The sequence below is a fragment of the Notolabrus celidotus genome, chromosome 19 (genome assembly GCF_009762535.1).
Source record: "Notolabrus celidotus isolate fNotCel1 chromosome 19, fNotCel1.pri, whole genome shotgun sequence".
In the NCBI taxonomy this organism is placed as follows: domain Eukaryota; kingdom Metazoa; phylum Chordata; class Actinopteri; order Labriformes; family Labridae; genus Notolabrus; species Notolabrus celidotus.
The window spans coordinates 24,652,648-24,678,041 of record NC_048290.1 but is presented as its reverse complement, the minus strand read 5'-3'; the positions used below and the strand labels follow the sequence as shown (position 1 = coordinate 24,678,041).

The following is a 25,394-nucleotide window of genomic DNA, read 5'->3' as shown; positions in this document are numbered from 1 at the left end:
GAAATTAAGTATCCAGACAACACTCGTCTTTTGTACCAGGCTGTAAACATGTTTATTTCTGCTGTAAAGATCAGCTTCTTTGAATTGGTGTGTATGTGGTTTCCGGTACTTCCAGAGCCAGCCTCAAGCGGATCCTCGATGAACTGCAGTTTTTAGCACTTCCACATTGGACTCATATTTTTAGACCGGAGGTTGCCACTTTAACACATCTCACGACCCCCCATTTGTGTCTCGCGACCCCCCAGGGGGTCCCGACCCACACTTTGGGAACCCCTGATTTAAACCACCATTGCCCCGCCCACTCTGGTGCTTACTCTGTGTTCCAGGATTGCGCGTGGAGTTAGCTAACTAGCAGATTGGGGTAGATAGTAAACACCTGCCAGAGAGCCGGAGCTGTTTTGACGGATAAACTGGCGGGATACATTCTCCCTCGCGTTCTGAAGGATTATCGTATGTTTCACACTTCAAGGAGATCATTTAAGGTTAAACTCAAGGGACGACTGAAATCTGTTGTGAGGTGCTACGAGTTTCCTGTACCAGACTCGTGTTATTTTCAGACCACCAATCACAACTCGTCCTGGAGGATTTCATTGAGGAGCTGCGGCCTCCATTCAACCAACAAGGTAGATTCACTGCTGCCTTTAGATTGTAATGTTCAACACTGTGTTGCTGTTTACTCTTTCATTTGGATTAGAGTCAGAGATTAATGCAGTTTATGGCGCTTTATCAGCTCAGCCTTGAGAGTTAAGGAGCTGAATACTTTATATGATTGTGGCATGACTTGACTATGGTTTTCAAATGTCAAATCTACAGTGTTAATACCCCGTATTATACTTTTTTGGCTTGTTTCCAAATGCATATCTGTCCACTAACGTAGTGTTTAGTGTTTGTGAAATCTCCTTTGTGGTATGCAGCAAGTTTGTCTTAGCATGATGCATTACAGGTGAAATGATAGATTCAAAATGTGTTCACCTGAATACACCTATGAAGTCTAGTGGTGCTGTGTTTGGTAATGAGCCACACTCAGCTTTGAATGTCTGTCAGCGGTAGGGTTGCTAACTTTCTCACTGCTAGATAAGGGACAGGTGCACGGTGCCATGGTGGTGTGAGCATGATGTGTAAATTCAGCGTATATTCATATTCTGATTCAACTGGAAATGCAGAAAGTGTGTATATTCCCTTTAATCCTTACAGTATCATTATGTAACCTCATATGAATGATCCTCAAAGAAACCACAATTTGGCTCTTTACATAAAAAACAGGCAGAAGAAAAATTTAATGCTAAAGAGGAGTATGACTCACCAAATGTACTTTTTCTATGGATCATTTTTTTGCTGCTCTTGACTGACTCAAGCAGTCTTTTGCACAGCCAGAGAGAAGCCCTTACATGACAAGTCACAGTTTACAGATATTTGAAGTTCATTTTTGATCAGCTCTGTGCTGCATCTGTTTCTTGAGTCTGACCATTTAATGGCCATCAGAGAAAATCCTCTCCTTTTTTGCAGGACTTGGCGCATTTGCGCTGTATACAACTGGTGCTCGTGAGGGGGCCTGTGCTTTATGACAGGCGGTGTGATTGGCACATGATCTGCCACTGCTGTTTTATCTGATCTAGGAACTGTAGAGTGCAGTCTGCTGTATTTTCAAGAGTTAATTTTTAACTTGTTGTTTTTATTTATTTTATCGTGTTGTGGTATATTTATGTGTTTTAATCTGTCTGTAAAGCGACCTTGAGTGCTTTGAAAGGCGCTTCTAAATAAAATGCATATTATTATTATTATTATTATTAATAGTCAATATACAGGACAATTGAGGTCCTGTATGAAACAAACCAATTTATCCCAATAAACGGGATGTCCCGGCTAATACGGGACAGTTGGCAACCCTAGTCAGCAGTGATGAGGTCTTAACCCAAGATGCCAAATATTAACTTGATTCATATGCTGAGCTCAAAATAATGAAGTGTTCCTTAGATATTAGCTGACAGAACAGACTCCTATTAGCCCCTTAACTATCAGCCAATAGTTTTCTGGCAACATCTCATTTTTCTCCTGCACTCACCACTGAAAGAAACAGCACTTATCTCACGGCACACTTAAATAGAAATTAAATTAATGCTATTCAGAAAAGCTCAAGTCTCTGCGTCTTATTTGATCGTGTGATGAGCGCCAGTCTTCACACAATGACCCTTATTGGTTGTGTGAGTTTGTGTATTAGAGGGAGAGAAAGTGAAAGCACACAGTCCTGTGTGATAGTGGATTTATAGCCAGTTGTCCCATCGCCAAAGCATGAGTATTTGCAAGTGTGTGTCAAAGTCAGGCCAGAAGATGAGACTGTTATACGTGACTCTCCTCATCTGACATGCTACATATTGATTTATACAGCTTAAGGGATCTTTGACGTTCTATTGGCAGGTGTAATGCATGTTTTGGTTAGCATTAGGGGTTTGACAGCTCTACCAGCCGGGTCGCTGCTGCACCAGCGTAGTATGTCAGCGCCAAGCGGCAACCTCCGGTCTGAAAATATGAAGCCCATGAGGAAGTGTTGTAAACTGCAATTCATCGAGCATCCGCTTGGGGCTGGCTGCAGAAACACCGGAAACCAATTCAAAAAAGACGATCTTTGCAGCATAAATAAACATGTTTACAGCCTGGTTCAAAATATGGCTTGGCTCTACATAGCTAATCTCTCTGTCGGCACACACTGTACAGGGGGTGAATTTTTTTCTAAGGTGATGGTTCAGAAGATATTAAGATTATGAGGTTTGGCCGAATGAGGATATGACTGGCTTGACTGACAGGCGGGAACACATAGCTGTTGGCTCGTACCCCTTTTCGACCGAGGCAGTTTCAGGGCCGGTTCTCAATTGAGAACTGGTTTTTCGTGTTTTGACTGTGAGTGAACCGGCTCCCGACTCCAGAGCGGCTCCAACTCTTTGCTGGTCTAGATTGGCGGACCGCTTACATCAGGCTGAGGGGTGGGGTTGCCTTGATTTAAATAAAAAAACTAAAAAAATACGTGTTTCCGCTATTGCCCTGCAGTAAAAAAAATAAAAGAGACTAATGGATTCCAAGGCAAAGCAGTGGTTGGCCAAGGAGACAAGCTGCTGTTGTCTGCCACTGTTGTTTTTTTGAGGGAAAGTTTGCGCTAGCGCTGCTGGGAAAAGCGGTCACGTAAATCTGACCTCATGAAGTTCCTCTTCCACGGGCTCGAGCGGGCAGAAAAAAAAAAGGGGCCACGCTGGTTTGTGAGTTCATCCAGCTCTGAACCAGTGCGAGTACCAGCCTGGAAATACAACCCGGTTCGCGTTGGTTGAAAAAGAGGTATAGGAGGCTCAAACTCCGCCTCTTTACGTCACACTCTGCCTGGTTGAGATCCGCATTACCAATATGGCTGCTGCTGACAATTGGCTTCAAAACAGCACTCAGGAACAGATTGGTGATGCCACGGATATTATGTCCATTATTTATACAGTCTATGGTCAGTCCCCATAGAGGGGATCCTTTGGCTTTTGAAGTACAGGCGAGAGGCTGTATTACAGGCTGCATACAGCCTGATCACATAACAGGTTAAAGGTTTTCATGGAGAACCTGAATCAGATAAATCATTAAGCCTTAAGCTTGTAATATTCATACCCAACATATGTTAGTCAACAGCTGATTTGAACCAGGGTTTAAAAATGCATTGGTTCATTAATTCAACTTAATACATAAACTTATGTTTTCTGACAACAGCTTTGCTACCCACTCTTATCTCCTCTCAAGTGTTGATTCTATTGTGAACTTAAAGTAGCAATAATGGATGTATATGCTGTATCTTGTCAACTTCCCCCCCTAATTTTGAATTATTTAAAAGTAGGTTATAAATTGTTAAACAAAGTACACTATAAATATCAAACGGAAAAGTCTCAGCAGGCTGATGTCAGGGCAAGATGACTAAAAGCAAGATGCCATTATTTTCTTTCATTAAGTAAACCACCTCAATCTGTTGAGCAAAAATACTTCACATAAAATTAAAATAAACCTCACATAAAATAAAATCTCAAACATGTTTTCTGTCTTATAGTTCATTTGTATCTTGCTGATTTATGCCCATGTGTTAACTTTCTACAGAAGTTATATTTTATTTATTTATCTGATTTTAATAAGATGTCTGATAAATGGCTCTGTTGACAAATGTTGGCTTCTGCAGCGTTCTGTTCCAGATTAGCAGAGCAGAGGAGAAACGGCGAGAGGATGAAACAAACATTAACACATGAGTCAGGGAAGATTTCAGAGTGTCTGCTTTAAACCAAGACTCTGTTCTGCTGTGGACTGTCCCCACCTAAGGGATCTTTAACTTTTGTCAGTAAGTCGAATGCATGTTTTGCTTGGCATAAAGGGTGTGATGTCAGTCCTACAGCTCCACCAGTCAGGTTGCAATAACACAGGACTTCCACCAGATCCGGTCCGTCTCAGATCCGCTGCGGTCCGGCTCTGTGCTCTCTCATCCGTCAACACCTATTGGTTGCGTTTTCGGAACGCAGCCTAGAGCAGGACCGCCGGACAGCTGGAGTCATGTGACCAAGGTTTTGAGTCAGGATTATGCTAAAATACATTTTCCCCAACTACATTTAAGTTCCCTATTAAAGCTGGGGTTAGTAGTCTCAGAAAACTAGCATGAATTTAAATGTAGCATATCTTCAGGACTCCGTCTAACCCAAGCGTGCCGGATACGGCCCTGGTGGTGAAGCTTTCAGCTGTGGGTCTGCCCCCTGGTGGCTGGCATCAGTATAGGTAAAAAAATCTGTCTCCCCCATTCATTTGAATGGGGGAGCATTCAAACTTAAAAAAATATATACACGTCGTACAAACGTTTCTCATATCCGTATGCTGTGCTGATATGTAGTTAGTATTTAACTGTTTTGTGTCCAGGGCCTCTTTTTCCTGAAAAGTTTATTTTTCGTTAATTATTAGAGTTTAAAAAACTGGGTTTTACTTCCTGTTTCCTTTGATTCACAGCCGCCGTAGAGGAAAATTCAAAGGATACACAGTGTCTTATGATGCTACGCTGTGGGGCGGAGCTCGTTACAGTGGCTTCACAGGCTCTGGCTGCACAATGGCGGTGCCCAGGAGCGGGATTTTTTGGCTTCAGAACTGTACAACGGGAAGAGGCGGAGCAACGCTGTCCGTTTTTATTTACAGTCTATGCTCTAACCCCACTCCCCCTTCCCCTCTGAGCTCCTTCAAAACAACGCCCCCGCTCACATGCACGAGCGCCACTGATTCTCGAGCAAATATGATGGTGACTTATTCAAAACCAGTCCTCACCAAAATATTATCATAGTGAAAGTTAAAAATACAAACAAACATGGCTGCTGTTAGTACTCACAACTATCATGCTAGCATTATCCAGTTGTACTGGTGACACGATATCAGGAGAAAAGTTATAACACATATAATACTGTAACAGCTCTACTGTTTGTTAAACATGTTCAGTGTAGATGTTCTTAATTCCTACAGTGTTGACGGTTAGTGAAGGCATCAGGAGAGGTGTAGAGCGTGTGAGCTGGAGAGAGGAGAGACAAGAGGAGAAGTTCTTCATTCATTCAAACATTGACTGTTGTTTTGTTGGTTGGTGTGATCACGGCTACAATACAAATACATTTTCTGTAGGACTTACTAAATGTCATTATTTTTGCTTGTCAGAGCCCCCGTGGTGAGAGCTTTTTAGACTCTGATCCAGACTACAGTCCTGAGCAATGCACCTCATCTGGTCAGAGGGGACAGGCCCGAGGTCGAGCGAGAGGGGCAGTCAGTAGAGTCAGGGGAAGCAGAGGCAGGGGACGGGGACTCAGAGTACACGCTGGGGAAATGTACACCCAGGCGGCGGGCAGAACGGCAAGACGGGATTTGAATGGTTTAAAATTTTGGCACCCAAAAAAGGCTGATTGGTTGGTGTATTCCCAGGTTTACTCCGGCTGTAGATAGCAGCTTTTCTTCGCTCTTTTTTAAGAACACATTATGTATTGATTACCATCAGGACATAAAGATCATTTTAACCAGTATAACAAAAAGTGGACTACCAACCCCAGCTTTAAGAGCCAACCTTCCTGGTTTATTTCCGTTTATTCCCATACATTCTCAATTATTCCCATGGAAAGTTTCCAACTTTGAATATTCCCGGAATTTAGCAACCCTATTAATGAATATCCTCCTCCTCTCCACATCCATGTTGTCTTTCTGGTCCTCTGAAAACCTCTGACCTGTTGACTCCAGGCCTGGCTCCGCTCATCATAATGGTTTGTTGTTGAAGTTAAGTTAAAAACGATCTGGTGATAGCATGAGATGTTTTATTCTGTGTATCTGATCCGGAGGGCTCCGGTGTGCCGGATCAGAGACGCAGCCGGCACGCAACGGAGCGGATCCATTGGGACTAGAATAGAAACCTATCAGATCAGATGCTGTGACAGATCGGAGACGGACCAGACACGGATCTGGTGGAATTTGGCCTTAAGTCGCCTCTCATGTAGGGGATCTTTTGGCTTCATGTCGCACAATGGGCAGACATTGCGTGTTGTCCTTTCTACATGCAGTTAATGGTTCTAAACTGTTTTAGACTGGAGATCTATTGTCCTAATCTCTCCCTGTAACACTGATATATGTTCAGCTGGAGTAATGGTAGATCATCAGTCTCTGGTAAGAAATCTCTCATGTTGGGAAGAATCTCTTTCATCCTCGATCTGGAGCATGTTCCCTGTTTTAATGTCTAATCTGATTGTCCTAACAGCTTGTTTGGAGAAACTGTGTTATTGAGCGGTGTCTTAAAAGCCCTGAGACTCAGGGCCCTTGGATACATCGTCCCATGGACACACACACACACACACACACACACACACACACACACACACACACACACACACACACACACACGTGCACGCACACGCACACACACACACACACACACACACACACACACACACACACACACACACACTGTCTGCCCCTGAAGTCGTTTTGACGTGACAACCAGAGATAAATGTAGACACACAAACCTGGCCAGTGAGCAACACAACTTGCCTCTTTACTGTTCAGTTTCATTGCTGCTTAAGGTTCCCTAACATAAACATTGTGGGAGTATGTCCTTTTAAGCTGCTTTTATTGTCCAGCTGCTTCGCAACCTTTGGATGTAAATTGTTGAGAGGTCAGGAAGGAAAGATGGAGGGAAAAGGGGAATGAGGTGGGGGTGAGAAGAGGTGAGGAGGCGGTTAATGCAGTTGTAAATAGGATGGGCTTTTCTCTGAAGAAAGGAAGGAATCAGTTAGAGTGGTTTCTGTGTGTGTGCATGTGTGTATCTCTGAATCTGTATGTTTGTGTGTACGTGTCATTAAAGCAGAAGCATCACAGTTCAGAGACACAAAATGTTTATTGAATCATCTTCCCAGAGCACTTAGCATCAGTTTGTTATTGTCTTGTGGCCTGGTGAGAGTTGTAGGGACAAAAAGAAAGGCAGAAAAGAAACGACTTGTATTTACACTGAATGGTTCTCTATGCAAATGAAGAGGGGAATCACACAAGTCTTTGAAGCTGATGCAGCCTCACTGTGGCTGTCAGACACAAACACTGGGATGAAAATCTCCATAAATATGTCTGCTATGTAACTCTGGTGCCTCTCAGTATGATCTTCATATGTTTGGCTCATAGGTTGTCATAATAACAGATTTCTCTGTCTAGAGAACGTCAGTTCCACTCATTCGGTCCATGCTTCCCACTTCACATATTGTGCATCATTTTTCAAAGTGCTCAACAGCACATCAGTCTTTTGGTATAAATGTTATCGTAACTACTGCAGTTGTGTATTTATGTTGCACTTTTTACTGGCCTGTCTGGATATTGTCCATTAGGATGTTATGATTTTCTCTTCTGCACTTCTTGTAGTATGGATACATGTTGTAGATGCAAGCTGAGTACTCTCTGTTTGTCTCCAGTGGATGCTTAAAGGCACCTTGTTAATCATTATTGAACACTCAGCTTTAGGGATGTAAGGATATATTGTAAGACGATGAAAAATCGATACAAATAAGGGTGGATTAAAATCAACTCAACAAAACTTGTATCAGGATATTATTTTTAAACAGTAGAAGGCGTTATCTGCATTATAGGAAAATTTGATTTAGGGGAAAAAACGCATTTGGCATTCAGGGCCGTAACCAGGATTTGACAAATACCATGGTCAAAATTTGGTACAGATGGCACTAAATTTTGCATACAGATGGCACAGTATGCACTATCTTCTGACACTGAATACCTCAACCATGGATATTTATCCTCCCATTTGTTGCTGTATCGTAACAGCCTCTGACAAAACTTCCTTTGGAGATAACTGTTGCTTTGATTAATCTACTTGTTGTTCAGAAGGCTGTACTTCTCATTATTGAGCTTTTTATTTTTGTACCTGGCAAGATCCAATTCATGTAGACAGACTCTCCCTTCTTCTGTCATCTCTCTTCTATCTTTGTCTCCCTCAGTGCTGCTCTCCCTCTCTTGTCCCTGTGAGTCTGCTTCACTCTTTCCCTCAGCCTCCTTTTCTGTGTCTCTCCCTTTCTCTCTGCTGCCTCCACGCTGTCCTCTTTCCGTTCCTTCATCCACTGTCGGTCCCTGTCTGTCCTCACTTGTCTCTCCTGCTAAATTGTAAGGAGGATCATGAAGTAAAATAAAATACATCTCCTTCATATCAACATTGAGACACATTAAAATCATTCAAATACTAAATAGTGACAGCACAAGACAGTTGGTATGTTGTTAAATTCAGGCTATAGCCTATAAGTTCCATTATGATTGCCACAGAAAACCTCTATGGTCATTACATTGTTTGAACTAGATGAGGACAGTATTGTTTGTTTAACATCAGTGTGTGTGTGTGTGTGTGTGTGTGTACAGTATATGGTACAAGGACAATCCTGTCCTGGGTGGGGAACTGTGGGCAGCACTTGACTTCTCACTCACTGATTTTCTTATTTTTTCTCCCCCTATCATCCTCTTCCTGTCCCATTTTTTCCCAAAGGAGAGTCAGGCTTGAGTATATTTATAACGTGGAGTAACACAAACGCGGGGTGATACCGATCTGTACATCAGAAATTGACCAAATCTTGCAGCAAACGGCAAACTCCCGTCTCAAACGATGAAGCCCATGCGTAAGTGTTAAACTGCAATACATCGAGAATCCGCTTGAGGCTGGCTGCAGAAACACCGGAAACCACATAGACATGAATGGGAAAAAGACGATCTTTGCAGCATTAATAAACATGTTTACAGCCTGGTTCAAAAAACGGCTTGGCTCTACGTAGCTAATCTCTCTAATGGCACACACTGTACGGGGGATGAATTTTTTTCTAATGTGACGGTTCAGAAGATATTAAGATTACGAGTGTTTGCCCAAATAAGGACATGACTGACGTGACTCCCGGACAGGAACACATAGCTGTTGGCTAGGAGGCTCAAACTCCGCCTCTTTACGTGACACTCTGCCTGGTTGAGTTCCGCATTTCCAATATGGCTGCTGCCGTCGATTTGCTTCAAAACAGCTCTCAGGAACAGATGGGTGACGTCACGGATACTATGTCCATATTTTATACAGCCTATGGGCGGCCCACCCACAAACCACTGCGATGACCAAAGATCTTAGAGTTACAAGAAGATGATCTACCGCACAGTGATGTAGAGGCGCAAACGATGTCCTACACAAAGTATATTTGCAGTCGGTCTAAAAATCTGCAATTCCTGGAGTGTCCACTTAAGGCTGTCCCATTACTATCAATGTTAAAATGACAATCTTTAGGGCAGAAATACTTGTGTTTAAAGCCTGCTGAAGAAATGGCTTTTAGCCTAATAGACTTTTCTCTTTTTATTCACACTAATACTGTACTTATTTATTTAAAAAATTTTAATTAAAAATTTTAAATTATGTTTTTTGGGCTTTTTTGCCCTTATTGCCAGGACAGCTGAAGATACACAGGAAATGTGGGGAGCAGAGAGAGGGGGAGGACATGCAGCAAATGGTCAAAGCTGGGGATCGAACTGGTGACCTCTGCGACGAGGACCGTAGCTTCTGTTTGTGGGGTGCTCAGACCGCTAGGCCACCAGCGCCACGTATTTATTTATTTTTTTGAAGATATTGAGGTTATGAGTTTTGCAGAATATGGTATATTTAGGGGCCCACTGAAACCGTTAGCTGAGGGCTAAAGACTCATGTAACTTCAGTCTTTTTTGCCCTCCAGGCTGCTGCGGTGGTCTCATGACTGAAAATTATGCAAATTATTTGTAAATCACGTCTTCATAGCCCCTCCCCTCCACGCCAAAATGGTGACAAAAAGTTGAAACTGAAAAATCAATCATTGAAAAAAAAACTGCATTCAAAAAAAGAAAAACATCATCAAAAAAATAAACTGTCAATGAAAAAAAAGTGACATCAAAGAAATATATGATTGTCATTCCAAAAACATATTAGAATGCAAACATTTCTAGAAATTAAATTACATAACATTTGATGTGTGTGATTTTAACTTCAGTGAATCATTTTCAATGCCAATACCTGTTTTGATACCGTTACCAATTTTTACAATACAAGTGTTTCAATGCCACTGTTTCTTTTTCAGTTTCAGGGTGTTTTCAATGCCAAATTTTATTTTAAGTACCAAACATTAAAGTCATTGTTTTGGCTCCACAGGATGGGGAATAAAGCTGAGTACGCACAGCCTGTGCCACAACAAGCACAGAACGCTGCTGCCTTGAAAAGATAATGACGACTTGATGCTCCACAGACAGTCTGTTATGTAAGACAGTACTTCAGAGCTTGTTTCTGTTAGCACCTTGTTCCACTGCTGGTTAACACTGGGGCACACATGTGAGGGCTGTTAATGGAGCGGACATACCGCCAGCGTTAACTTTAAGTAGCTACACCTGCAGTGTGGAGACAGTGTGGTGTTACATCTCAGAAAGTATCAGTCACAGAGTTGGACATGCTAATTAATACATATTTGGGCTTTATTGGAAATGGCTGATGACATAAGAAACACAACACGTCTGTGAAACTCTTAACAACATATTTCTACACTGTTCTCTCTCCTCTCTAACCCATTTATGTAATTAGAACATCTCCCAGCCCGAGTTCTTTTCATGCTAATTAATGTCAGATTGATAAGTGTAGTTTTCAATAGTTATTGGATGCAATGAAAAAGGGGTATAATATATATCTTGTGTGTATCAGACTAGCAGAGTAGAGGAGGAGTGGTGAGAGAAAACCCCAAGACCCTGTGAAGCTGTGCACTGTAGCAGCCTGAGGGGTGGTAGTTAGATATGTGTTTTGGTTCCCTGCAGGGTGAGATGTATATACTATAGCTGCATCAGTGGATGTCTGGCATCACTTTTGTACAAAGGGAGGAGATGGAGACACGTCATCCATTCTTATATCCAGGCAATGTTACAGACTGACTAATGTAAGTCTGCTCAGTCTGAATTGTGATATTGTGATTAAGTTGTTATTTGGTCAGACTTGTTTGTTAACCTTGAGTAATAAAAATCTTGCATTGGGGCGCTGGTGGCCTAGCTGTCTAAGCGCCCCACATACAGAGGCTACAGTCCTCGTCGCAGGGGTTGCTGGTTCGATTCCCGGCTGGTCAGCCATTTCCTGCATGTCCACCCCCGCTCTCTATTCCCCACATTTCCTGTCTCTCTTCAGCTGTCATATCAAATAAAGGCAAAAGGCCTAAAAATATAACTTAAAAAAATAAAAATCTTGCATTTGGTAAACAACCTGTAAAAGTTCCAATAAAGTCTACACTGCGTGCACAATTATTAGGCATGTGAGTATTTTTGTGAATATGTTAAAAACTATGTTAACAGTCGTTTTCAAATTTGTCAAGGAGTCAGATAGTGAATATATTTCTTCAACTGTGTGGTTAAAATGATGCTTTTCAAATTTTGTTGGCTGTATTTTTAAATAAATGCAGAATCTGCAGAAATGAGTGTGCCAAATTATTATTCAACTTGGTGATAAGAGCATATAACTTGTGAAAATTAAAAACTAGGCACCATTTAAAACGTTCTGTTGATTGAAAATAATAATATTTACTACAACTGTATTCAAACTTCAACACAATCAACAGTTTTCTTTACATTTGTATACAAAATAAAACTGTTAATGTCTTTGAAACATTTCAAATCTAAAGTGTCTCTCAAATGTCCAATATAACCTCCTTTTCTTTCAGTGAGGGTCAGAGGTCACTGGTAAACTGATTTAGTGAGGTTTCTGGTGACTTCTCTGCTGACTCTGTGAGCTGTACCTTATATGGCTTTCCAAAGATGCTCTTTTCAGCTGTATTTCTTGCCTTTACTGTAAATTATCTTCTTTATTATTGGCCACAAGTTCTCAGTCAGGTTGAGATCAGGTGAGCAGGCAGGCCAGTCCATGAGGCGATCCTCTTTAAAGCCCTGAGATAGCATCCTGTCCTGGGAATAACGTGAGGCATGTGACGGTGCATTGTGCTCATGCATGAACGCTCATCTTTTTCACTTTAGCTGAATGTCTTTTCCTCCATGCAGGAAAATACAATAGAGGATCGCCTCATGAACAGACTTGTCTGCTCACCCGATCTCAACCCGACTGAGAACTTGTGGTCAATAATAAAGGAGATAATTTACAGTGATGGCAAGAAATACAGCTCAAAAGAGCATCTTTGGAAAGCCATACAAGGTACAGCTCACAGAGTCAGCAGAGAAGTCACCAGAAACCTCACTAAATCAGTTTACCAGTGACCTCTGACCCTTACTGAAAGAAAAGGAGGTTATATTGGACATTTGAGAGACACTTTAGATTTGAAATGTTTCAAAGACATTAACAGTTTTATTTTGTATATAAATGTAAAGAAAACAATTGTTTTTGTTGAAGTTTGAATACAGTTGTAGTAAATATTATTATATTCAATCAACAGAACGTTTAAAATGGTGCCTTGTTTTTAATTTTTACTAGTTATATGCTCTTATCACCAACTTGAATAATAATTTGGCACACTCATTCCTGCAGATTCTGCATTTATTTAAAAATACAGCCAACGTAATTTGAAAAGCATCATTTTAATCACACAGTTGAAGAAATATATTCACTATCTGACTCCTTGACAAATTTGAAAACGACTGTTAACATAGTTTTTAACATATTCACAAAAATACTCACATGCCTAATAATTGTGCACGTAGTGTAGTCTACTCTGTGGAAGACCTCTGGCTCATAACCTAGGACTTCTACCAGATCCGTGTCCGGTCCGTCAACAATCCGCTGCGGTCCGACCACGTGCTCTCTTGTCCGTCAGCACCAACCGGTTGGGTTTTCAGAACGCAGCACGGAGCCGGACCACCGGACAGCTGAAATCATGTAACCAAGGTTTTCCCGGTCCTCATCCATGTTGTCTTTATTGTCCTCTGAAAACCTCTGACCTGTTGACTCCAGGCCTGTTTTAGATTTATGCATTGTACTCCGGCATCCGGAAAAAATAGAAGTCATGCGTATCTGATCGCAGAGACGCAGCGGATCCAGTGGACTTAAACATATTGGCTAGAATAGAAACCTATCAGATCCAGTGCCGTTACGGATCAGAGACGGACTGGAAACTGATTCGATGGAATTTGTCCGTAAGAATCTCAAAAAGAAGCTTTTGATGGACACTTGTTGTGTAGGAAGTGTTGTTTTGTGTTCAGGAACCTTCAGACTGATCATTATTATAGTCTTCTGTACAGTTAGTGGAAGCTGTTGTAGTTGTGCTAGTTGTTGTGGTAGGTATTCACTACACATATCCTCTATGCAGACCAAAGATGAACTATTTGATTTTGCAAATGAGAAACCAAACTCTGCATAACTGATTTTGTCATACTGCTTTGTTTCGGTTGATTTGAGCTGAGAAAACACTTCTTTTATACTCGTGCATCATTAATCCTCTTATTGTTTTGTTCACTGTTAAAACCGCCTGTTTCATGAGCCAGGTTTGTTTATTGACCCCAGATGATCTGAGAATGAGACACTGCATAATAACATACTGTATCATGGCTAGTACATTTTATCCAGCATACACAGTTCTAAATGTACCGAGAACTATTGCAGCTGTCGTGGCAAAATGCCTCCATTTAACAACCAGAGACTATATGTTACTCAGTAAGCCTTTCCTTTTTGTCTTGTTTGAAAAGGTTCACTTCATGTTTACTTTCAAGCCTTTTCTGGCTTTTTTCTCTGTCTGTGGATTAAGTGTAATCCTACAGTTTTAGTTTATGGACTTGGATGGGCTTGCTTTTACATTCTCAGAGGGGCAGTCCAGGACACTGCACTCTGAGAAGGAAAAGGTTATTCTGAATGCTCCTTCAAGGGTTTAAAATGAGAGGCAAACTTTTTGGGACTCCATTGGAAGCTTTTCAAACCACTAGTTCCTAAGTGAGGGATAGGAATGTCAATATACTACATATTAGTTTGAATTTAAGGAACTTTAAAGTCTGTTCATCATGTGTACTCCACATATTAAGAAAATCATATGCAAAATTCACAAAGATGTCAAAAGTATGAAGAATGTGTATCCTTAAAGACTTATAAAAAAACTTTCAGTTGCTACCATACATCCATCTATCCATCTTCCTCCACTTATCCGAGTCCGGGTCGTGGGGCATCAGTCTCAGCAGGGAAGCCCAGACACTCCTCTCATGCCTTTGGCGGCTGCCCAATCCATATTACACCAGACCCCAGTGGCTCCCCCTGTGGGTGGTGAGCCCACAGGAGGATGAACCCATGTCACCCATTCAGGTGAAGGCCCGGCCACCAGGCACTTGCCTGCGGGCCCCAACCCCAGGCCTGGCTCCAGGGTGGGGCTCCGGTGGCCCTCCGGACAGGGTGAACTCGTTCCCGTTGTTTTCCTTCATCAGTGGTCTTGGGCGGCACTTTGTCTGTCCCCTCGCCGAGGACCCATTTGCCATGGGAGGTCCTACCAGGGGCAATTGCCCCCGACAACATAGCTCCTCAGATCATTGGGGCACTCAAACCCCTCCACCATGTTAAGGTGGCGAGCCATGGAGGAGTGCCACCGTACAGGTAGGGCAAATTCAGCTGTACCATTGGCACTGCCACTGACAGGGACCTTAAGATGGTCAATACAAAACCCTGCAGTTAAATAATGAAGTATGTTTGTACAATAGTTTGGCTGCCAACTGAGACATTAAATCAATTATCAGTTGTAGAATGATACAAGAGACATTGACTTGTAATTGTAGACTGATAATTCAGACAACTCTAAATACTGACTCCAGGTGTAAACATTCAGCTCTCCATTGGCTGCATTGGTGTTGTTTGTTGTCCTTATTAACTGGTAAACATTAGATTTTCTGGATCAATTATAGTTAGAGATGGGCAATATTAAAAAAGATGTTATCACGATAAAATATCCGTCTATTGATAATTGTCCAATAAAAATCAAATAATTTTTAAATTTAAATTTAAAGGCAGATTTTTTGCTCCAGAGTGAAAGTTGAAGAAACAAGACAGTTTGTTAGCTTGTATCTGGATTTAGTTTTCTGATAAGCTTCTTGAAATTTGTAGATTCTTATTTTTCTCAGGTTGAGATAATTTGCATAATCAGATTTATTTACCCACATCCTGAAAGTTTATTTTACTAAGTGTATTAAGTTAATATTGAACACAGAGTCAGCACAGTGATAGACTAACGACTCTGCTTTGAGCTGGTAGGTTTTGCGTTTTCTTCAGTGTCGCTGTCACTCATTTCAGCTGTGTTCACATTCTGCTCCGAACGTCTTTAAGCCCCGCCTTCCTCTTACTGTGTGTCATGATTGGCTGTTCAGTGTCGTCTACTCCTATCTAATGATGGGTGGTTACTAGCGTTTAAGACACATTAGCGCCCCCTTCCCTTTTCAGTGGTTGGGTTGGGTAATTGCAGGTTTAAATATATCAATTTTTTAGCGAACATTTGTTAGATTTATATTGAGAAAAATCATATCACGATAATTATCATTATCGAATTATCGCCCAGCCATAGCTGTAGAAAAAACTAAGAAAGTTCTTGATTGCATCTTAAAACCTCTATCTGGCTTTATGGCTGTCCTGTTTTTGGTTGTTTGGGATGTGGGGAAAGGGAGTACAGATGGAGGTAGATAGAAAAAGAGAAGAGGGCCATCCCTCCTTCCTTTTTTCCTCTCAACATTAATGTGTTTTTCGACACTTTTCTGTGATAACTTTGTAGTTTGACCTACAAATCTGTGTAGGAAGGCAGGGAGATGAACTAAAAGTCTCAGGGAACAAAGAATAAAAGGAATCAACTGAGAGATGGACGCTTGTGTGCATAAGTTGAAAGAAAAGAGGGTAGTGGATGTGTGCCTGTGAGTGTGTTTGAGAGAAAAAGGTCTTCAATGGGAGTCAGGTATCAGCTGCATAACCTCTACAGTGTCAAGGGGGCCTCATGAGCAGCGAACACAAAAGAACAACTGACACAATGAAAGAAGGAAAGAAAGAAGGATGGGGTTTCAGAGCTGGAGCAGAAAAAAGAAAACATCATTCTCTCCCCTCTCTTTCCCTCTGTCTCACCCGCTTTCTGTCCCTTTTTTGGTGTTTGTCAAACTACAAAGGGAGAAACACCTGAGCCCCTAGTTTGGGCAGCACTATGTCATAGAAGGAATGTGCCACTTGTGTGAGGTTGTGTCTGTGTGTGTGTGTGTGTTTGGATTTTTGGATGAGAGGGAAACAACCGCAGCCAGCATACCTTGCTTGCCTACCTACATGAGAGTCTTTGAACACTCCCCAGCTGTATGGTGGCCCATTCAGTGATCAGTGGCTTGTATAAAGTGTTTGATCACACAGGCTGAGTAGGTATCTGATCTGTTTGTGAGCCAGGGAGACACGGAGTTTGGGCAACCACTATCATGTAACAACAGCCTCTTATTTTGTTCAACTAAATACTTTACAAATAGTCATTTTACTTTAGTATGATTTGGATTCTTTAGAAGGTATAACTATGGACTACATCAGTATTAACTGTGTGTTGTTTTTGAGTGATACATTGATCAGGAAGTTTTTCATGTCCATCATCAGTAATGGTAATAAAGGTAGTCTCAGGGGCTTCAGTGTTTAGCATTGATTGGCATCATTTCAACGGCTCTGTGGCTTCTCTCTCATTGCTATTGTCCTGCGTGGAGGGGATTGAAATTGTAATACGGATGAAAAATTAAAAAACACTCTGTATTAAACAAGGGATGTCCCAATCAGCTTTTTTGGCCCGGGATCCCTGTCGGATTTTTTTATATTGAACATTTGCCAATACCGAGTCCCGATCCAATGCTTGTGTTTGCCTAGATAATAGTTGCACAAGAGGTAAGAGAGTTGAGCTGCACACTGTTTTTTTTAACCTTAAACAAAAATAAGTAATAAAAAAAATGACTTGTATATCTTATCTTTATTCCAGTTCCCTTAACCCAGCTAGCAGTTTTACAAGCTCTGCAGTATGAGACCCACGAAACTGTTGTGCATGCATTACAGCATGCCTCAATCTGAGGCTGCTCTGAACACAAATCTCACAAGACAGTGTGATTACAATGGCAGCATCCGTCTGCAAGACAGAGAACGTAAATATTGGTTCAAGATTCAAAGGTTTTTATTGTCAATTTCATATATACCAAGACATACAGGAAAATCGAGATGTAGTTTCTCTCTTCCAGCTCTTAAATAGCAAAAATGTAAATATAAAATGCAATAAAATTACAATAAAATACAGTTTAAAAACAGCCTGTGTACACAGTGCAGGTAGTGCAGTGTTGTGAAAACTTAGAAATGAACAAATGTAAATGGATAATAGGGCAAATATTAAGGTGCAAACATTATTGGAGATGAATTAGATAGTTTAATGTGCAAAAGCAGCTGACAGTAGAGTCCTTGTATGTCGTCGGTAAGTTACAGTCCAGGGAGCAGAGGGGGGAGGTAGTGAGTGGAGTTCAGCATCCTGACAGCCTGGTGGAAAAAGCTGTTCAACAGGTGGAGCGGGTCCGGAGGCTCTGGTACCTTTTCCCTGAAGGCAGGAGACTGAAGAGGGAGTGGTAGGGGTGGGAGGTGTCACCAGCGATGCTGATGGCTCTGCTGGTGAGGCAGGTGATCGGATGAGATGATCGGCTTAAATGCCGATCACCAATCAATTAAACGTCCAGGTTGGCTCCGATCCGATAGTTGACATCGGGAGCGGGACATCCCTATATTAAATGTTTTTAGAAATACTGGGTGGCCCAGATGGATTTAGGAGCTTTAAGTTTAAGAATGGATCTATAAACCTCAACATTTTTGGACTAACATAAGTATTGATCAAGGTTTGGTGTTTCTGGTATAAATCCTCTCAAAGCTCCTGTAGTCTGAGCCTGGCCTTCAAGTCTTGGAAGGCAACTTTTCTGGGGTTTAGACCTCTTTACTACAAGAGGCCGAGTGTTTTTGATAAAAAAAAAAAAAAAAAAAAAAAGTTTTTTTCCAAACACCAAAATCATGGAGTGGTATTTCTTTTGTATGTATTAGTGGAAGCAAAATGTCCAAGATATGTGCAGAACATCTTGGCAATGTGGTTTTAAAAATCCTTTCTTTTTCCAGTTTTCAAAATCCCTCAAATTGATTTTGAACTAGTTGTAATGTGGGAATTTTTATCAGTGCCCTGAAAAGCAGCGTAATTAGAATTTGTTTGGAGTGCTGCAGAATAAACTTGGCGAGGGTTTGACTCATGAAATGTGATAAAAGTAGAACCACAACATAGACAAACTTTTACAGGCCAAGTCAGCTAGTGTAAATGAAAAATGAAAAACAGAACAGCACTGATTATTCTTGTTTTTCTTCTGGCTTTGAAACATAGACGTATCATCTACATATTGGTTAACAAAGCCAATATTGCAGAGTTGTCAGTGTCTCCCTCCCTCTCCTGCTTCTACTATAAAAAAATCAGCCACTAGAGATTTACAGAAAAGTTCCACAGCACTATGTAGACTGAGTAAAGCTCTATTTACCCAGCTTTTATTTTGACAGACAAAAAACCAAGAGGTTTGATTAAATATAAATGGAAGTGCTGCACTGCACTGACTTGCTCACTGATGGGCTTTATGAATACAATTGGAAAGGTTCGTTGTAGACAGTATTAATTACAGTGTTGCTTTTTTCCTGCTACATCAGGTCCAAATGTCTGCTTTGAAAAAGGTCCATGGTGAGCTTGAGTAAGTTTCTTCCTGTAGTGACATCATAACTTACTCATCTGTGGATAATTCATTTAGAGAAAATGATGCAACAGGAGATAAGGGGATGTTTGAACTTTAAAAAAGCTGCGTGCTCCATCCGACTCCTACCCCTTGTGTTGATGGCGTCAGTCCTTAACTCTTGTGAAACCCACATCATTTCTCAAGCCATATCATGCAGATGTTTTAAAAGCACTGGCTGAGTTTGCATGTGCATGTGGGGGATGTAAACACATATTCCCTGCCACTACAGTCAGAAGGGTGATAGATGGTGCAGAGATGTCGGTGTCTTTTCAGTGTAGTGAGTCCTCAGGGCAGTGAGTTTACAGCGTCCTTTTAGATTTTAATGCGTGAGGGATGCAGGATGAGTACCTAGCATCACTGTGAACTAGGGATGCACCAAACCTTACTTTTTAGGTCCCGATACCGATATCGATACCTGGGCTTTGGTATCTGCCAATACCGATACTCGCCCATCCGATCCTGGTATTGATTTAACAATCTCTATTCCTTAATGTGAGGATAGAATCATTTTTTGGCAACTTCAGGCTTTTCTGACTTGATGGTGAACTGTACCCGGGTTCCAAGTGCTAAACCAGAGGCTGGAATCCCTTAATTTTAAGGATTCAGAACAATTAAATCCAATAACCTGTCAGTTTTTCACACTCTGAATCCATTAATAGAAGGTTTCTTCCTTCTTTGCAGTAGGCTACAGCTGACGTAAACTTCTTCCTTTGGGCTTGCATTATATTTTTCAGCGCGACTGCCATCCGTCGAAACATTAGTGCTGCACATGTTGCAAGTTTCCGGCGGAGTTGTTAGCAAAAGAAGTGTGACATGCACCTAAACAGCAGAGCCTCTGTAGTTATCCTCCATCATGCTCCACTGGGCAAAAATGCATAGACTGGCCGGCGCTGATGACGAAGGAGACACACATGGATATTGTAAACACAGAAAAGCATAGAACTGAGATTAATAGATCTGCCATATGGATCGGCACTATATATCGGCCCTTTGTCACCAATATCCGATCTAGCTTTTTGAGTCCGATCTAGCCGATATCTGATACCAGGATCAGATCGGTGCATCCCTACTGTGTACCACTTTTTATCTTGGTCTCTCTTGTTACCAGGATCAGATTGGTGCATCCCTACTGTGTACCACTTTTTATCTTGGTCTCTCTTGTTTCCATTTTACCCATGCCTCACACCCATGATCAGCAAAAAACATTATAACCATCTGGGATTTGTTAAGTGAGAATATTAGAAATTGCTGACAGCAAATATATCACTGTGAGCTCCAACCCGTACAGATTGAGGAGATTTAATTTTGGCATCACGCATCTGTTCTGAACTACACTTCTCCCTGTGAGGTTTTATTCGCAGCCAGCAAAAACAAAATGTAAATGTATTCAAACTTTACAGTATAAGAAATCTTCAAGACACAGAGCAGACGGTCAAATGATGAATATGGAGAGAGATGTACGGGCAGCACAAGCAACAAAGACAAGTAAGACTTTTGATGGCTTCAAATATAGACAGAACATCAACTTAACCACAGCACAGTGCTTCAATTAGGTTTGCAGGCTTCATGTCATGTGACATTGCCCCACATTAATTATCAAAGAGACAGGGACTCTTTTAGACGCTGCATAAATAAAATCTGCTGTGACAGCTAAGACTGACTGCAACCAGACAGTAATAACAGAGAGCATCACTGCCCTGCCAACTGAACAGACATGATTAATATATGACAGACTTTGACACAATGAACAGATTACAGGCTGAGAAGAATAACAGCGGTTACATGGTGCCAGAACAGAAATTAATTTCCAATCAATCACTCAGACAGGAGGGACGCTGTGCCCTGCACATGTTTAGAGAAAAGTTTTTCAAAAGGGCCAAGCAGCAGACACAAATCACGCTGTTTCTTGGATTGCTACAAGTCGATCAATCCCAATAATTAACTAGCAGGCACAGATTGTTCAGTTTTACCATTTCTGCTCATCTACAGTACTAGATATCACCAAAGACAAAGAGTTCACATGTTGAATATTTGTTGAACATCAAGTCTGGCCTGTTACTTTTTGTTACTCTAGAGGGAACTGGTAGGGGAAGTAGCCAGGTGCTTGCTTTCTTGAATCATATTAGGAGAGCAGCAGGTTAATGAAATGTTCCTGAAACTAAATAAATGTGGTCCCCTATCTGCCATGGCCAACGAGACTCCTGCTTCCATGTTTAACAAGAATAACTCAATGTGTAAGGAACAGAAAGAGCCAACAAGTCAAGTGTGGTGAGTGCAGCTACCTGTTCATTTGTGTTAATTATCCATCACTGGAATTTCACTCCATGTAAAGGCAAAAAGCTGAAACACAGATGACTGGTTTGTTAACTACTCAGCATATTTATACCATATTTGTTGTCTGACCTTGGCATGACATTATTTCCTAAATGCACCAACAACAGCCATGAGTGGAAGTAGAGCTGGGCGATATTGTTAAAGTTACCTCGCTAAAATATTTCACATCAGTCGATACCGATAATTATCACGATAAAAATCAAACCATTATTTTCTTTAAATTAAAAGGCAGATTTTTGGTCCTGAGTGAAAGTTGAAGAAACAAGTCAGTTAGTTAGTTTGTATCTGGATTTAGTTCTCTGATCAACTTCTTGAATCCATCATTTCTGACGGCGCTAACAGGAAGCAGGTCTCTTGTGTAAGATGAGACTTTTGTGAAGTTTTAGTTTGTTTCAAAGATTTTTTCTCAGGTTGAGATCATTTGCATAATTTGGTTTAAATTTACAACAAAGATACATTAAATTGTATACTGTGTGTCAGTTTATAGAGTGTTGTTTTGGTTAGTGTCTTCCCCTTTAAGGTTACTTAGGGTTACTTGCGGAGTACTGTTGTTTCCCACAGTGCAGTGTATGCATCATGGATATCAGTTCAGTTGTGCTACGGTCGATTTGAGCTGTGAGATTTGAGTTTTCTACAGTGTTGCTGTCGCTCGTTTCAGCTGTGTATTCTGCTCCAAACGTCTTTAAGCCCCGCCTACCTCTCCCCTGTCACATGATTGGCTGTTCCACGCCATCTTCTTCTGTTTAATCTTGGGTGGCAAGTAGCATTCAAGGCACATTAGCACCCCTTCCCTTTCCAGTGGTTGGGGGTGTAATTACAGGTTTATTTATATTGAAATTTGTATCGAACATTTGTTATATTTATATTGAGAAAAATTATATTACGATAATTAGTGTTATGGAATTATCACCCCTCCCTAGGTGGAAGGTTACTGAGGGTAAAAAAAGAACTTCTATTTTGTGCTAAGAAAAGTTGATAAATTGATAAATGCACCCATAAAAATACAAAGAGATAATCTCCCATTATAGTCTTTCATATTTTCAATTCACCAATTTATTTGCTAATTTGTAACCACTAAATTGTTCAGCATTGCCTTATATACTGTAATTACTAGAATGGCTGAAAATGGTGCGGTGAAGGAGACAGGAGCTGAAGTGAATCATTTAAGAGAGAGACTGATATGAGGGTTTTCAGAGACGCCAGCCTGAGGTAAACAGACTTTTTAAACTGTGAATAATGTGAAGCTACTACAGAGGTATCAGAGGGACAACATAAAACCTGAAAGTGAGCATAACACCCTCCTCTTTCAGCATGGGATTGATTGAACGTTTCAACAAGGATCAATGCTGCTGAGAACAGTTTCCCTTTGTGTTTGATGTTTATGAATTGTTTGGTCCTGGAAGAACTCATAAAGGTGAAGATGAGGATGATGACTCAGAGACAGGACAGCTCACAGATACGCACTCATGTAGAAAAATAAACAGAGAAGAGGAAAGAAATGGGACCGAAGAAGGGAAACCCTTCATTAACAGTCTGATGAGTCATTGCTTGGTTTGGAAATCAAACATTAATTTCGAGCTTTTTTTAGTGAATCTGCTGTGTTTGTACAGCCAGGCCACACACTGCAGCACAGCGCTCAGTCAGCCAAGAAAACACACAAGAGTAAGAAATAAAAAAATACAGAAAAAGAGGCCTTCTTTGATAAAGTGTGTGTTGGTTCAGAGTGTGTGTGTGTTCAGATATATGTATATCAGAGCATCAGTGTGAGATATCTCTCAGCTGTTGCAGTTGAAGCTCGGGGGTCATGATGATGATGAGCTGTGGAAACTTAAATCGTTCATAGATGACAGAGATTGTTTATTGTATTAAACTTAATGATATTTATTCTCTAGTTGTTGCATGCCGATAGTCCTGGCTTTTTTCTCTTGGGTTGACTCATTCCCCCATCATGGATCTGTTTAGTAACAAGAATAACTTTTGATTTAGTCCAACAGGGTCACAAAAACAAAAATCTGATAAAGCGTGTCTGTTAATTTTTAAGAGCTCTGGTCAAAGGGCCTGTTTTGCTTTGTGTGTTTGTGGGCAAAGAACACCATGTACACCATTCCTGAGCTCTGAGAGGACTCGAGGCAGATTAAGAGAAGTGTTCAATGTTTTTTTTTTTACTCCATACAAACACAAAAATGTCTCAGTTAGAACGCACTCACACTTGGTTTGTGAAAGTATAGATTCAGTATTGGCTCTGCATGGTGATGTTGGTGAAACAGTTTGTCCCCATCTTTGCTGCAGACTGACGAAACTGAGCAACTATCAGAAGAATTTGATGGTCTTTTCTGTAGTTCTTTCTAGGGTTGCAAAGGGGTGGACATTTCCGGTAAATTTCTGGAAAGTTTCCAGTAAATTTCCATGGGAAGTTAATTTTGGAAATATTCCAAATTGGAAACATTCCTTGGGAATTATGGGAATTAACTGGGAATTAAGGGTAATTTGACGGGAAGGTATCATATCCAAGCATAAATATTTGTTTTGTTATAAGCAGACATCCATCCAAAATAACACAATTAAAACAGATGTATTTGTAAGTAGAACTTTAACATGTGTTAAATATTTTATTGAACAATCTATTATTTCATTGAAGAACAAAAACATGAATGTTGACCTAAATATTACTCATCCCCCCGACCCAACCCATTCAAAAATTAACATAAATGCAATCCCAACAAAGTCCCATTCAAAATGTTAAATGAAGAGAGCTCCTCTCCCTCCAACAAAGTCCCATTCAACATGCAAATAAAAAGTGCATGTAGGGGGCGTGGTCTCAATAGCCCTGCAGTAAGCAGTGTGCTATGTGCATGTGATTTAGGAATAATTCACCTGTACTTGCATGAAATCTGGTTGTTTTAGTCTAAAATATATTTTCACCAACTATATTTAAGTTCCCTTTTAAAAGCCATACTTCCATTAAGTAAATTCCTGGTTTATTCCCGTTTATTCCCATGACATCCCGTTAATTCCCATGAAAAGTTTCCAACTTCGAAAATTCACAGAATTTTGCAACCCTACTCGTTATTCTGGTGTTTAATCGTGAGGTCATAAACAAACTCAACCCCACTTAACATATTTTAGTCGTTGTTGATAAATTACTGTGATTGATTATTCCTCCTAATTAAGCTCTAAACATGTCCTTCTCAGGTTACAATATCTAATAAAGTGTTCTTCTTAGTTGCTTTGAGAAAACCACACTTTAAATCAGTCAAACGTATAAATATTTTAAGATTGTGTACTGGTAGAAATCCTGACACAAAAGCCTTTGAATCTGCACCTTACCAGAGCCACCAGCCTGAAAAAACTTTTCATTACATTCCGGCCCTTTTGGAGTTATTCCTAGGAGTTTGAATATTGTTCTCGCACAATGGTTGTGCATTTGTCTTTGATTTTGAGTGTGGTTTGTCTCAGTGCCTGATAAAATATGCAGTGAATCAAGGATTTCACTCCAGTGTCTTTACTGGTGATAAACTGAACCCAGAGACCACAATCAATTCTTGTTGGTCTTCAGATAATTCACGAAACCAGAGCTTGTCTTTTCAGTGTCATTTTTTAGAGGTCCAGAAATCAGATTACGCAGGAATATCTATTGAATGTTCAAAACCAGATGCGGAAGTGGTCAAGCTCACATTCAACACAGTCTGCATGCAAACCACCCACAATGCACATAGCAAGCACAACAAAGACATTGAAAGTAATTCTCAAAGTATGAAGACACA

General features: G+C 40.8%; 1 long non-coding RNA gene across 3 annotated transcripts in view; it reads left to right on the top strand.

Annotated features, from left to right (window-relative positions):
* Window positions 1-268: 268 nt before the first annotated feature.
* LOC117830971 overlaps window positions 269-25,394 on the top strand; it is a 153,195-nt gene continuing 128,069 nt past the window's right edge. For 2 of the 3 annotated variants that reach the window (XR_004634877.1, XR_004634876.1), the window contains exon 1: window positions 269-623. This is a non-coding gene — a long non-coding RNA (uncharacterized LOC117830971). The remainder of the gene's footprint in view (window positions 624-25,394) is intronic. The other variant, XR_004634878.1, reaches the window with a different exon arrangement.